Consider the following 14,366-nt stretch of genomic DNA (forward strand, 5'->3'; position numbering starts at 1 on the left):
TTCTGAGGATACATCTGGGCCTTTCTCCCTGTTCATGGCTTGCCTTTGACTTGACATCTCTGCCCTACCACATGTTACTTGCTAGAATGGTCTGCCTCGCAGAACTCAAACACAATAGAACCACTAATCATACACAGAAACCTCGTAAAGCAACAGCTAAAGGGGTTTTTTCTCCTGAATTGTTTTAATCAAGTATTTGTCATACTAACAAAAATTATAAACCACAAACCCAGCATTCATACCACTATGAACAAAAGAGATTTCCTATATGGTGGTATACAAGCAGGATTGCATAATATGCAATTCTGCTTGTTTTAGTTTCTTATCTAGCAATGGTGGGGACAAATCTGGATCTGTAAACTGGGCTATGAGAAGAACTGGCATGTTGACTTCTAAGACCAAATTAATTGTAAAAGAATTTGACTTTTGTATCAGAGTTACTAGAGGGAATGGAGAAAAGTCAAGCTGAGATTCACAAGTTAACATCACACGAAGGGAGCAAACTTCAACTTTACATAGGACATAAGACCAAGAAAGAGGCGCATACACAGAAGTCTCTGAAAATATAAAATTATGACTGATTTATCCAGCCAGTAAAATTGAGGGAATATGTGGAACCGTGGAAGATATACCCAGTTCTAGATGAATTCAACTACTGTAAACTTGTCAATGGCTATCTTCACTACCCTTCAACCTAAGGGAAGGTTTAGTTAAACTTTTGAGGGAATAGTAGACCATTCCAGTGCATACATTTTCCTAAGCTTTTGGCTTCTGCCTTAAAGTCCTCAGATACAAATGCTGGTGCTTTTTAAACCCAGAATTTTCCCTGTTTTACATGGGTGAATAGTTGCTTTATTTATTATGTAGTGGTGGTGGTTATAGAAAATTTTTCTTCAGTATGCTTGAGATTTATGGAGCTAGGCTGCCCTTTTATTAGGCAATATATTCAGTTTGGCATTCGTAGGTGCCTAGAGAATTTGGCATGGATATACTTTTATCATAAAAAAATCCCCATAATGATTATTATTAGCATAACCTGTTGTTTATCAAGCCCCAGTATGAAAAAAATCTGCATATGTTGTTTTAGAATCTAAGGCTTTGGTTCTGGAATAGACCAAAAATGACATAAATATTTCTGAGGCTTGGCAAATACACTGGCCAAAAAAAAAATTCATGAGATACTAAAATAACAAACAGAACACTGCTGTTGGTATCCTTGAAACTACAGTTTCCATCCTGTGCAATGGATGTAACACACCTGGAGCTTCCCTTTATACCTCCAGGTCACTGCTCTAATTTACCTGAGTCTTGAAACCCTAAAATCTCTGCCGGTTGCTCTTGGGGAAAAAAAAAAAAAAAAAAAAAAAACAACTCTCGGTTTCTCACTCCTCACACTGTAGAGCCTGAAGAAACATTGTTATTAGCCAATTGAGACCTGGAACTTTATAGGGAAGGGGAAAAGTGGCAACAAGAATGGAAAATTATTTCCAAAAGGGTCACAAAATTAGCTAGAGCCAAGCTAAATGTATGCTTGTTTTAGCTATGTCTTTTTCTGAACTTAGGAATAAGGTATATATGATAAAAGGCATATATTTTGTGGTGGGCATGATATAGAGGTACAAAATAATACCAATGTTTAACAACTTCTATTCAGTACAGGAAACTTAAATTCTTTAATTTTTACAGCTCCAGTTAATATATGTCACTCTCTTAAGGAGGCTGAGCAAAGAGATTTATCCTAAGTCCCCTAGTATGGAGAGCAGGTGTTCCCAGCAAGCATGACTCTCCCAAATAATATCCTTATGTACACTGTCCTCAGGACAAGTCAAGTGTAGCATGAAACTTAATTGGCCTTAATAATAAAAACTGGGAGCCAGATATCAGGGTCAATGCTGAAAGATCAGTAAAGGAGCCACTTTAATCAAAAAGAGGTTTGATGTAGAACTTGCCTCTTGGAAGGTCCCCGAAAGTATTTTTAAGTTTTGGTTGGATGTGCAATGACACTAACGCTTTAAAACATGGGCAGTGTTGTTGGTGGCCTGTGGTGCTGTTGTTGCCAGCACACTTATAGAAAACCCAAATCAGGTACAGTTGAGGCATGAATGCAATAAGCTTGGATTTATTATCTGTTTTATTCATTATTAACCTTGGCCATCAACTAGGTTAAAGATTTGATCTGTTTTTTTTTTTTTTTTTTTTTTTTTTGTTTGTTTGTTTGTTTTTAACCAAGCACATCTTTACAGAAAACTGAAAATGAAACTTTCTCTAGGATTGACTGTTTCCCAACTTTCTTTGTTTTCTCACCCAGTCTTTCATCTTGCAGATGTTATCCACAAGAGCCTGTCTGCTAGTCTGGCTCAACTTCCATTTCTGATTCCCAAGCAGAGTCCAACTTGTTCTAGGGACTATTTCATTAGTACCCAGAATATAGTTAAAAGGAACCCAGAGACAGAATCATGATTCTGCTTTCCCATTTCTATCCTTTTCCCTTTTCTAATCTTCATTTTTATTTTCAGGAAAGATATTGCTTTATAGCCAAAACTGGACTCCAACTCATGATCCTCCAGCTTCTCAAGTTCTGAGTTTACAGGAATATTGCACCACCTCAGGCCCTATACCCCATTCAGTCATTCAGTGTGTGTGTGTGTTTGTGTGTGTGTGTGTGTGTGTGTGTGTGTGTGTTTTACATGTGCATTTTGTGTGATAAAACTTATCCTGGGAGACACAAGACATACATGTCTGCTCACTCCAGACAGGGACCCACAATGGACTAAAGCAGAGATACCATCAAAATCCAACTTGGTGAACCAATGACTTTTATTGGTTTTATGGGTGAAAAGTCACTTATAGGAGCTGCAATGACTCAAAAACAGCTGCATCACCAAAGCCCACTCCAGCATGGGTGACAGCTCACAAAGTGGGAATCTGGAGCACACTGCACAGCCTGCAGGCAGCTCAGCAGGTCGAGGAGTGACATTTCCATGTGCCTCAGTGAGTCTAAACCTCTTCCAGGCAGCTCAGCTGCTTTCTGATTTTTTCCAGGCAGTCATATCTGAGTCTTCAATGCAGCTTTGTTTGTCTAAGAGTCTTCTTTACAAGTTGACATTCTGAGTCCTCTTGGCAGCTTGGCTGGTCTGAAAGTTTTCTTTGCAGTTTAGCCTGCAAGTCACCAAGGGTGACTGTCAGCTTTTGAAGCTTAGTCTGGCAGAAGATGGGGCAGAGGATGTGGCTAGTAAATCTGGTCAGTTTCAGGGACTTCTGAAGCTATTCTGAGTATTTTATGTTCCTGCTTAAGCAGCTTCCTGCAAGATGGAATGATTTAATCTCAAAGGAATCTGTTACACAACATTCTACCTTTTCCTCTGGCTCTTACACTCTTTCTGCCTCCTCTTCTACAATGACTCCTGAGCCTTGAAGGGGGTTATTGTAGATGTCCAACCTATAGCTAAGAGATAGGCCTCCATGTTACTGTAACAATCACTTGTTCTCAGGAACTTCACTTGTGGTGATAACAACAGTGATCTTGGGCATAAACACACATGTTTAGAAGGCCATTTGTCAGACACATCTAGTGAAACAATAGAAGCTGTTTTCCCATTGAGACCTATGACCTCCCAAGCCACAAAGATTTGTCTTGACTTACAGTGCCAGATGTAAACTCTCCTTGTGTAGTGGACCAAGTACAATCAGAAGGCTGTTGGTCTTACCCTTGATAGCCAAGTCACTATTGCACAGGCAGGCACATCCTTTGTGTGCCATATTCCAGCACACAGTGTCTATAGCCTACCAGGAATTCTATGGCAATTTTCCATTAGCATCCTGCATGGCCTCTCTGGCAATACAAAAGCCAGACACCAGTGTGTTATTCTCTACTACTGTCCCAGCTTAATTTCTCTAAATCCTTTTGCCAAAGCATGTACATGTAGTGTCTGCAGCAGTATGGTCTTGTCATCTAGTCCTGACATAAAACCAACAGCAACAGCAGTAGAAATAGCTTTAATGATTTGTGGGGCCTTAGGGGCTTCCCTGGTCAACAACTCACCAGAAGGCAGCCCTCTCCTGGCACTGGGATTTTCATTCAATAATGTACACCTATGTAGGGTACCTTTTGGATTTACACTGTGTATCTATGGTTCTAATAACCCATTTTTTTCTTTTAACTAAGCCAGCCCCATTTAGATTGAAAGGTTGGTGGAAGTAGCATCGTACCTAGTTGTCTCTCTCCTGGCTTTCCAAACCTGCAAACCACTCAGGGATTAGCATTTGGCAGTATAAGAAAACCTTTCCAGAGGATGAGCAGACAAGGTAACATCCTGAAACAGAAACCCATAACAAAGAAAATTTTGGCAAAGTACTCTGAAAGTCTATTGTCATTTGTTCTCAGTAGTCTCAGTTGATCCCAGAGGTTTATAACTAAGATACTAAAGTTGAACATCAACAAGGTCTAAAACAGCATGAAAAGGTTCCATATTTGTATCAAGTGCTTCCTCCACAGATCAAGGTTGGGTACAAAGCATGCCTAGGAGGTGCTAACTTAATTAACTCCCTGTAATGTGACAGTGACTTCTCTCTGAGTCACTACATTTACACCTATCTTAGAACTCTTCTACGAGTCTCCCTTTATTCCTCTACTCCTGATGAATATAGTGACCCCGAATTAATCTTCTCAGACCTACTGAGGGCCAAAGATGAACAATCATGACCCTGGTCTCTCCCACTGAACCTGGTGGCTCCCTGAGTCATAGTGTCTCTGGGTTGGCACTGTGGCTGTAATCACAGCTATTGCCTATCCATTCACAGTACCACGGATGGGCAAAACATCTCCACCCCAGTACATATTAATGACTCAGGCTTTGTTGCTTGTCTTGCTACTCACAGCAAGAATAATGAATCCATCATCATAACACAAAGGCACATTAACACATACCAGAGAGAAAAGGGCAAATATATCAGAATTTCCTCTGTGGATGTATCCCCCTCAGGCTGCTCAGCCTCTGTTGCATGCCTTGCTAGCTATAACTAGGGCCATGCAATCATGCCTTTCATCTTTGGTTTTGTCATGTCCCTGTTTACCTTCCTGCTTAAGAGGCTTCCTGTAGTATGGAATGTTTCAGTCTTTGCGGGAAATATTATTGAACACATGTACATATGTAGGTGTGCATGTGGGAGTCAGAGGTCAATATCTGTCTTCCTTGATGGTTTCTTCCTTATTTTTTGAGACAGGTATCTCAGTTACTTTTCTACCTGCTGTGATAAAATACTCTAACAAAACAATGTCAGTTAGAAAAGGTTGATTTTGAGTCACAGTTGAAAGGTATAGTGGTAAAGGAGTGGTGGCAGGATTTTGAGGAGCCATCTGATCACATTGAATCTGCAGTCAGGAAGTAGAGTGTGATGAATATCTCAGCCCAGGTAACCTCATTTTTATGCAGCCCAGGATCCATACCCTGGGAATGGTGCCAACAACATTAGGTGGATCTTTCCGCCTCTGTTAACCTAATGGAGATAATTCCTTACAGCAATGGCCAGAGATCAACCTCACCAAGGTTATCCCTCACAACATGCTCAGAGCTAGTCTTCCTGAACTTTTGTCAAGTGGCAATATTAAGAACCATACTGAAGCAGGAGCTCATCAACTCAGATAGTCTGGCTGGCCAGTGAGTTCCAGGGATCTACCCCCTCAGCTCCCTGACTCTCAACAAGTGCTGCAGTTGCAGAGATGGACCATTATGCCTGAATTTTACAGAATGGTTCAGAATTCACACTGAGACCCTCATGCTTGTGTGATAAACACTTTACCAACTGAATAACGTTCTTGGTTCCCTTTGACCCATTTTATATAATAACCATGGTGTAGCTAGAGGAATTGCTGTTATGTCACACTATGGTAGGGCTAAATCTCGATCCATATAACACCGGCTTGAGTCTTAAATTCCACTGTGAGTTGTTATCAACCAATCACTCTCTTTATCTTTCCCTTGCCCCCTTCCCCCTTTCATCCCAGTCCTCTGCCCTCTCACTGGCTGTCCCCAGTGTTCCTTCCCTCCCTGTCTACTTCCCTTCTCCCCCCTCTTATACCTGGGATTGAACCTAGAACCTTGACTACTCTAAATAAATACCCTACCATTGAGTTATAGCCAATCCAAGAAAATTACCTTTTTTAGTTTTATTTTTGAGTGAGTCTCTTTAATTGGCTTGAGTGGATTTCAACCTACTCTGTAGCTCATGATGATTGTGAATACATAATCTCCTTGCCATTTCATCCTTTCTCATAGCCAGACTCACATGTCTGTGGATATACTGGCTTTCATTCCTCTTGTGTATTTTACATATTTTGACAAGCCTGGGCATCAGGACTTTTTTCATGATCTATAGCCAAATCACTAGCACCGTATTTCTCCCAAGAAAAATAATTTTCTTTCTCTTCTTCTCATGCTTTCACTATTACATTGAAACTCACAGGAAAACCCCACTCTCTTTTCTATTCACCCATATGTCTTGACTTAAAGTAAGACCTGAGGTCTACAGAACAGCCTAATAAGGCACACACAGGATGGGTTTTGTTTATTTAAATGTAAATTTGGTGATGGCCAAGGATTGCCCCAAAGGCCAAAACACTGCCCATTAGAACAACTCCCTTCCTAAACATCTTGAAAATATAAGCAGAAAGAAACAAGATCCATGTTTTCCCTGTCTACTAACTTTGCAACATGTGGTAATGACATAGGCTTTGTGATGGGGAGCTGTTATAATTAAGCCTCTCTCTCCCACTGCCATGTTGGAGCAGAGAGTCTGCCGGGAGCGATAAGAAAGTTCTGTTTTGCTGAATGTTTTGACGTTGTCTTTAGAAATTTACGGCTATAGAATATAAAACCTTTTTTATTTGGGTTGTGGGAGATGGAAAATTGTATAAGCAATTATATGTGAATTGGAAATGTAATATTGGATGTTGAACAAAGGGCGTATGTTCTCCTAATTTCAGCGAAACTGCATTTTTCTAATGGACTCCCATGATTCAAACGTATATAAAAAGAAAAAGGAATATAGCATTCAATCTTGCAGTCAGTTATAAGGCCCTGGTGTAGAGAGAAACTTCAGAAGAGCATGGGAGTTTATAATCCCACAGCAGGATTGGAAACTCAAAGAGAGAAGTCCTTAATCTTGCACTTACATAACTGCACATTTTTGAGATTTAAATTGTGCAAATCAGAAAAATAAAGATCATTTTGTTCTTTTCTAAAGTGTACTCATGGATAAATGATGACTGGTTAGAGCCTATTGAATGCTTAAAACATTTGTAGAATGTAATTTATTCATACCAAACACATCAGAAAAGTAACTCTAGTGTTAAATTACAGTGTATAGAAATTAAAAGGCAGAAGTGAGCAGTTGGGTTTAAATGGATGCTCTGAGGCTTCTAGAAAATGTCAGATGAGTTCAAAAGCTCATAATGGGAAAGTAAATATTTAGGCTTCCTTCAGGAAGTCTTTGTCCGAGTGAAAGATAAAACAGTTCTTCATGACTGTGTTAGAAAGAGATGTCTGTTTAGTTTAGCTCTTTTAATTCCCATGGACTTGCTGATTTACAATTATTCCCAGTGAATACTATTTCTTTCCTTTCCCTTCATTCAATTCTTTCTTTTTTCAACATTAACTTCATTTTTATTCAATCCAGCTAAAATTATTTGTATTTTTCTTACTTTTTTTTTTTGATTCACCAGTATAGTCACTGGAACAGTAAGATAATCTTTTTAACTTGAATTATGGAGGCTAATAAGGAGCACTAGTTCGGTATCATGTAAGAAATCCTAACTACACCAGCACTATGACTATAATTAGCCTCCATTAATTATAAGTAAGGGATAAGTATGCATAGACAAAAAAGAAGACAAAGACAGACTAAGTGTAACTTTGGAAATGTCTATCACTCATAAGCTTAGTAAATTGAGCTGGGTTATAGGCGAAGCAATTCGTTTGCTAAGGCTTGAAACTAAAAACATTGCCTATTCCTCAAATTCAAACTGCCATCTTAGAGTTTGCACCATTTATAGATGAATTTCTAAACAGTCTTATTAAATAAGAAACACAGAGTCAAATACAGGGGTAATAGCCAAAGAGGTCAGAGAAATAGTGAATAGCCACTTACTAACTTTAGCTTACCTCCACAGTGGAGCTTTCCAAGAGAGAGCATCTTCCTGTCTAACCTGAGCTTTTATTGCCTTCCTGTTCTGCCTTGTCATTGCCTCTAAGCCCAGCCACTTCACTTCCTCACCACTGCCTGTCTATACAGACCTCCGGGTCTCTGTGGTTGGAACTGGGATTAAAGGTGTGTGTCACCACACTTGGCTGTGTTCTTGACAACATAGAAACTCTGCCTGCCATGTGATTGAATTAAGGACATGGGCCACCATCGCCTGACTTCTGTTTATGACTCACTATGAACTCTGATCTCCAGGCAAACTTTATTTATTAACATACAAATAAAATGTCACATTTCAGCACAAATAAAATATCACTACATTTCCCCTTTCTATTCTAATAAAAAAGAAAAAAGTTATAACTAATATAAGAAAAACTATATACAATATGTACAATAACTATATACAATATATATAAGCAATAAATACCTCAACAATGTCTAGTCCATTTGCATTTGACAAACTCAGAGAAAATATTCCATTATTATCCTGTTTTGGTAAGTCTAAAATGTACCTGAATCACTTTCTATCCTAACTTACATTACTAACAGAAAAGTATCTTATAAGTTCTTTCACATTTATATACTTTACAACTGTTTAGTGAGTTGACAGAAAGGTTTCTCTGAAATGTTAGGGCATCATCGTCAGCCTATAGGCTTAGCGTATCTGACAGATTCATTTGTGAAGTAGGGTGTACACAGTCTACAGTTCAACCTCACATTTGGAGAGAATAGTCCATGTACCAGATAAACCTGACTTCCACCAGTGTCCTGCTAGGTTTCAGGATTTTAAATTCTGGAAACTGCTGGTGTTTTCAGAATTGGGCTGTCCATTTTTCTTGGCTTGTGGGTGGCTTCATCTCTTTTTTTAAATGGCAGTCTATCATTGAGAGGATAGACTCCATCAGTCTAGTTACTCTTTCAAGAATAACTGTTTCAACTAATGTTCCACTGCATAGCAGAAGCCATCGGTCCATTGCCTGTTCACTTGCCTTCAAAGAAAGGGGCACTGTACCTTTTCTGGATTGCAAAGCCACATCAGTGATGGTGCCATGTTGTCCTGGCCTCAGAGGATGCCTGTAGCTAAAGCCACATCACACTTGTCTTGGCAATGAACAGTAGGCCTTTGTGTCCTGTCTGTCCATTTAGGATAGCATACTGTCAGCAGTCTATTTGAGGGCACATTGTTGCCCAGTGGCTAACTTTTGCCACAATGAAAGTTAACTCCATATGAAGTTTCTTCAATGCCCACATCTTCTCTTAAGTAGATTTTTACTCACAGGAGATGACACGTCTCATAGTCATAAAAAAAAATCTAACTTATTAAAACATTTTAAATGCAAAATTCTGTAGATCTCTGAAGGTTTGAAGATGACCTGTATATCTAAAATATCTCTGCTCAGCCTTGAAAACTTACGTAATATGAGAAGTTCCATTGTAATGTCTAACTACTAACTTTCATTTCTTTATATCCTAATAGTTGCTAATAATAACATTTAAGGATTAGCAAATTACATTACATTGTTAAATGAACTGTGTAAGTACAATATCCTGAACAAGATTAGAAATATAGGTACAGCATTTTATAACAATATCAATCTCTCTCTCTGTATATATAAATATATATATATATATATATTTGTATATTTGTATTATATATATTTGTATAATATATGTTATATATCTATATCTATATATATTTGTATACAATATATAAAAATCCAACCCAATGTAAATTATTTAAAACTAGTCATTGTCTTTTGGAGGTAGATTCAATAATCTATTTCTTTTTATCTATATTGTATCTGTATCTTCTCTTTACTTTTCAGAGTAGATTCAATAATACACTTTCTATTCTATCATTTCTATTTTACTTTTTTCAAACAAGAACCTTAAATCTAATCTCCTTTGTATAGCCCTTTTCCTAACCATTAACAACAACAACTTGTAACTAACCCTCCTAAACAATAAAAATTATCCCAAACCCCAAACCCACTGGAAGACCAAAAACCACCTGCTCCACACCACCTCTTTGGGAATGTGGGCATCATGTTCTTAAAATTGTTTTCTGCTGGTTCTAGGTGAAGGCATCTTTAGGGTATTCTGAAAAGAAAAATTTTGGGTTAATTGTTAAGTTCTAGGAAAGGTAGCTCTATCATTTGTTGTCCAGTCTCTGCATAATATCAAAGGTTAGGGCTTATCTCAAGTCCTTGTTCAACTAGTCTGTGAAACTGGATCACCCCAGCTAGCTATCTCGAAATTGTTCTGAGCAGTTTGTAGTCCAAAGTTGATCTGTGGGTGCTGTTTGTCAGCTTAGTGGTATTATTATTGTCCATGTGGAATCCTTGTAAATATGTAAATTGTAAATATGACATAAGCATATTAAACTACAGCAAGGATCATACATCTCAAAGCAAGTATAAGCAAAAACAGAACTAAATTATCCCAGATGAAGTTCAGAGACAAGAATTTGAAGTAGCGAGTCCCATCATTTCCACAACTAGGAGCAAAGATAAATGGACACATACATGCTCACTTGATTGCTTGTGCCCTGCTTCATTTCTCTACTTTTATGCAGTTCATGAACCCCTGCTTAGGAAATAGCACTACCCACATTTGTCTCAGTCTTCCCTTATAAATAACCTTAATCTAAACAATTTTCTCCCAAGCATACCTATGGGTGAGCCCAATGTAGATAGTTTCTCATTAAGACTCACTTCCTAGTTGAGCCTAGCTGTGTCAGCTTGACAATTAAAGATGACCATCACACACATAATAGAAAGACTAGAATGATATAATATTCAACCCTGTGGTGATTAATAAGTAGGCCTATGGTCTAGATATAGGCAAACCTAACATTATATCTTGCCTCAAAAGTGCTCCCCAGAGATGCATATGTAAAAAATGGTATTGCTGGATGTGATCCAACCTTAAGAGATGGAGTGAAGTTAAAAAAAAAAGGCATATCTTAGGCTTCTGGGAAAACTAAGGTTTATTTAAATAAGACATTAAAACTTTAACCACATAAGGAAACAAATGAGTAGAGTTATAAAATGGTTCTCACTCATGAGAAAATCTCTCTATATTTGTTTACAAGAGGAAAGGGGGAAATTAACATTTCTACAACCCCACTAATATTGGAGAAAGCATAGTAAATGTAATCTGTTTAATATTTTCCTTTATATAGATAATTAGAGATATATATTTGTAAAGGTATATGTATATGTATATATACATATATGTATAAAATGAGGGACTCTTACTGACAATATATAAGTATTTCTTTAAAATTAATAAGAACATAAAGAGTATGTATAAATGAGCAAAGGGTATAGTTTCTTAAATTCATTAATAATCAATGATACAGAAATAATAAAAGATAATGTAATACTATGGAATACCTAAAGCAATAGGAGATACAGAAGGAAGGAAGGGGAAAGCAACAGGTGGAACAAAATAAAGAGAGAGGAGCATAGTGGAGTAGTAAAGGGGGGTATGCTAGTTGCTTTTTGATTGCTGCCATTAAGCACCATGACAAGCCAGTTTATAAAAGAAGTGGTATATTTGGCCTTATGGTTCCAGAGGGACAGGAGTCCATGACAGAGAAGTAAAAGCAGGAGGTTGAGGGGTCAAATATTGAACCACATACAGGGAGCAGAGAGTGAACTTGGAATTGCATGAATCTTTTAAACCCTCAAATCCCACCCCCAGTGACATACTTCCTCCAATGAGGCCACACCTCTTAATGGAACCAAACAGCACTACCAACTGGGAACCAAGTGCTGAAATTCAAGAGACAATGGGGGACATCTCATTCAAACCACCATGAGAAGGGAGGGAAGGAATAAAATATGGAAAGGGAGTAGTCCATAATAAAAGACATTGTAACTAATAGTCTTATGTAGGAATATAATATGGAAACATCACTTTTAAAACTGATTTGTGATATGTTCTAATGTAGAATGTCTTATACTCTTTTCCCCAAGGATTCATTGCACACTGAAAAGTACCTATAAAAATATTCATCAAAACTACTAAATAAAAATACATTTCAAAATGTTCACAGGAAGCCGGGCGGTGGTGGCGCACACCTTTAATCCCAGCACTCGGGAGGCAGAGCCAGGCGGATCTCTGTGAGTTTGAGGCCAGCCTGGGCTACCAAGTGAGTTCCAGGAAAGGCGCAAAACTACACAGAGAAACCCTGTCTTGTAAAACCAAAAAAAAAAAAAAAAAAAAAAAAAATGTTCACAGGAACACAATTTTGGTAGTAATAGCTAATAATAACCTAAATATCTATCAGCAATAACACATAAAAATGAAATATGGACTATGTGCACCCTAGGATGAAATACAATAAGAAGACTTAAAGGGAGCAGAGGGTCTCGAGTGAATGAAGTCCTGAGTGAATTTGTACTATTGGCATGGGTATGGGTATGTCAAAGACCTCAGAGCCTCAGACATATGAAGGAATGGCAAATCCTTCCCCCTAGGGTGGAGCTCAGAGGGAAATGACAATGCCTTCCTCTGGTCTGTATGTAGATACTGACAGTATAGGTATTAAATGTCTGCCATAATTTTCTGCATGAATACTGATACTCTACAAAGACCACTTCTAACAAGATTAGATAAACCTGACTCCCATTCCCACTGTATAATATAAACCCCACCTCCTTGTTTATTTACAACAAGGTTCTCTGGTTCTTTGTTAAGTCTCTGTATTAAATATGCTAAGCTTCTGTGATGCTGATGTTTCTCCATTGGAGAACTCAGTCTTCCCAATACCAGCTTTTCTTTCATTTTCTTTTTCTTTCTTTCTTTCTTTCTTTCTTTCTTTCTTTCTTTCTTTCTTTCTTTCTTTCTTTCTTTCTTTCTTTCTTTCTTTCTTTCTCTCTCTCTCTCTCTCTCTCTCTCTCTCTCTCTCTCTCTCTCTCTCTTTCTTTCTTTCTTTCTTTTTTTGAGATAGGTTTTCACTGTGTAGCTTTGGTGCCTGTCCTGGATCTCACTCTGTAGACCAGGCTGGCTTTGAACTCATAGAGATCTGCCTGGGTCTGCCTCCAGAGTGCTGGGAATAAAGACATGCACCACCACTGCCTGGCCACCACCACTGCCCAGCAACACCAGCTCTTCTGTCTGTGTGTCCATCTGTCTATCTTTTGAAATTTCTTCACCATCCTAGAAAAGTCTGTTCTGCAAGTTGTGTGGGATCTGTGAATAACTAAAGGAATTCTAGCTGTACAAGTCAAAGTGAATCAATTTTATAAACAGCTACTGAAGGAAGGATCTTTTAAAACAAAGAGTACATTAATAAGGATTCTGTTTACATAAAGGAACAAAATGAGTAATGACATCCTCTGTTCAGGAAGTCTAGAGGAAGTGCTAGACAAGGTTAAAATTGTTGAGGGAGGGGTAAAGAGTAGCTTTCATTAAGCTTTGATTGTTCAGAATTTCTTGTCTTTTAATCTTTATGGGAGTAAAAACTTGGCTCATTGGACTTAAAAAGTTGACTTATAATTAATATAATTTTCTGTGCTTATTTTCTTTCCTAGGAACTTATCCCAAAAATAAACATGAAAGAAAATGGTTTTACCATGAGGAGTAATTTCTGCATCTTTAGCATTAAGGGGAATAATGGCTAATACTATTAAATCAATGCTATTTAAAATTATGTGCAAATAAATGTCTAGACATGCTTGTGAATTTCTAAATTAGGTTAACTGAAACAGGAAGACCCATATTGTTACATCTCCAAGCAAGTATAACCATTCTATGGGCTAGGTCTCTGGACTAAATCAGAAGAAGAAAACTGGCTGATCAACAAGCATCCTCTTCTTCCTGACTGTAGACACAATGTGATTAGCAGCCCCGAGCTCCTTCTCCATGCTTTTCCTACCAGCACAGACTGTACCCTCAAACTGTAGGATAAAACCACCCCCTCTCCTTTTGTCAATTATTTAACTACAGCAATGAGATAAATGTAGCTTGAGTTTTCCTGCCTTGCCCACAGTCAGGACAAATCTTTGTCACCCTCCAGTCCCACAGCCGCTCAGACCCAACCAAGTAAACACAGAGACTTATATTGCATACAAACTGTATGGCCGTGGCAGGCTTCTTGCTAACTGTTTTTATATCTTAAAGTAACCCATTTCTAGAAATCTATACCTTGCCACGTG

The sequence above is a fragment of the Peromyscus leucopus genome, chromosome 5 (assembly GCF_004664715.2).
Source record: "Peromyscus leucopus breed LL Stock chromosome 5, UCI_PerLeu_2.1, whole genome shotgun sequence".
Classification (NCBI taxonomy): domain Eukaryota; kingdom Metazoa; phylum Chordata; class Mammalia; order Rodentia; family Cricetidae; genus Peromyscus; species Peromyscus leucopus.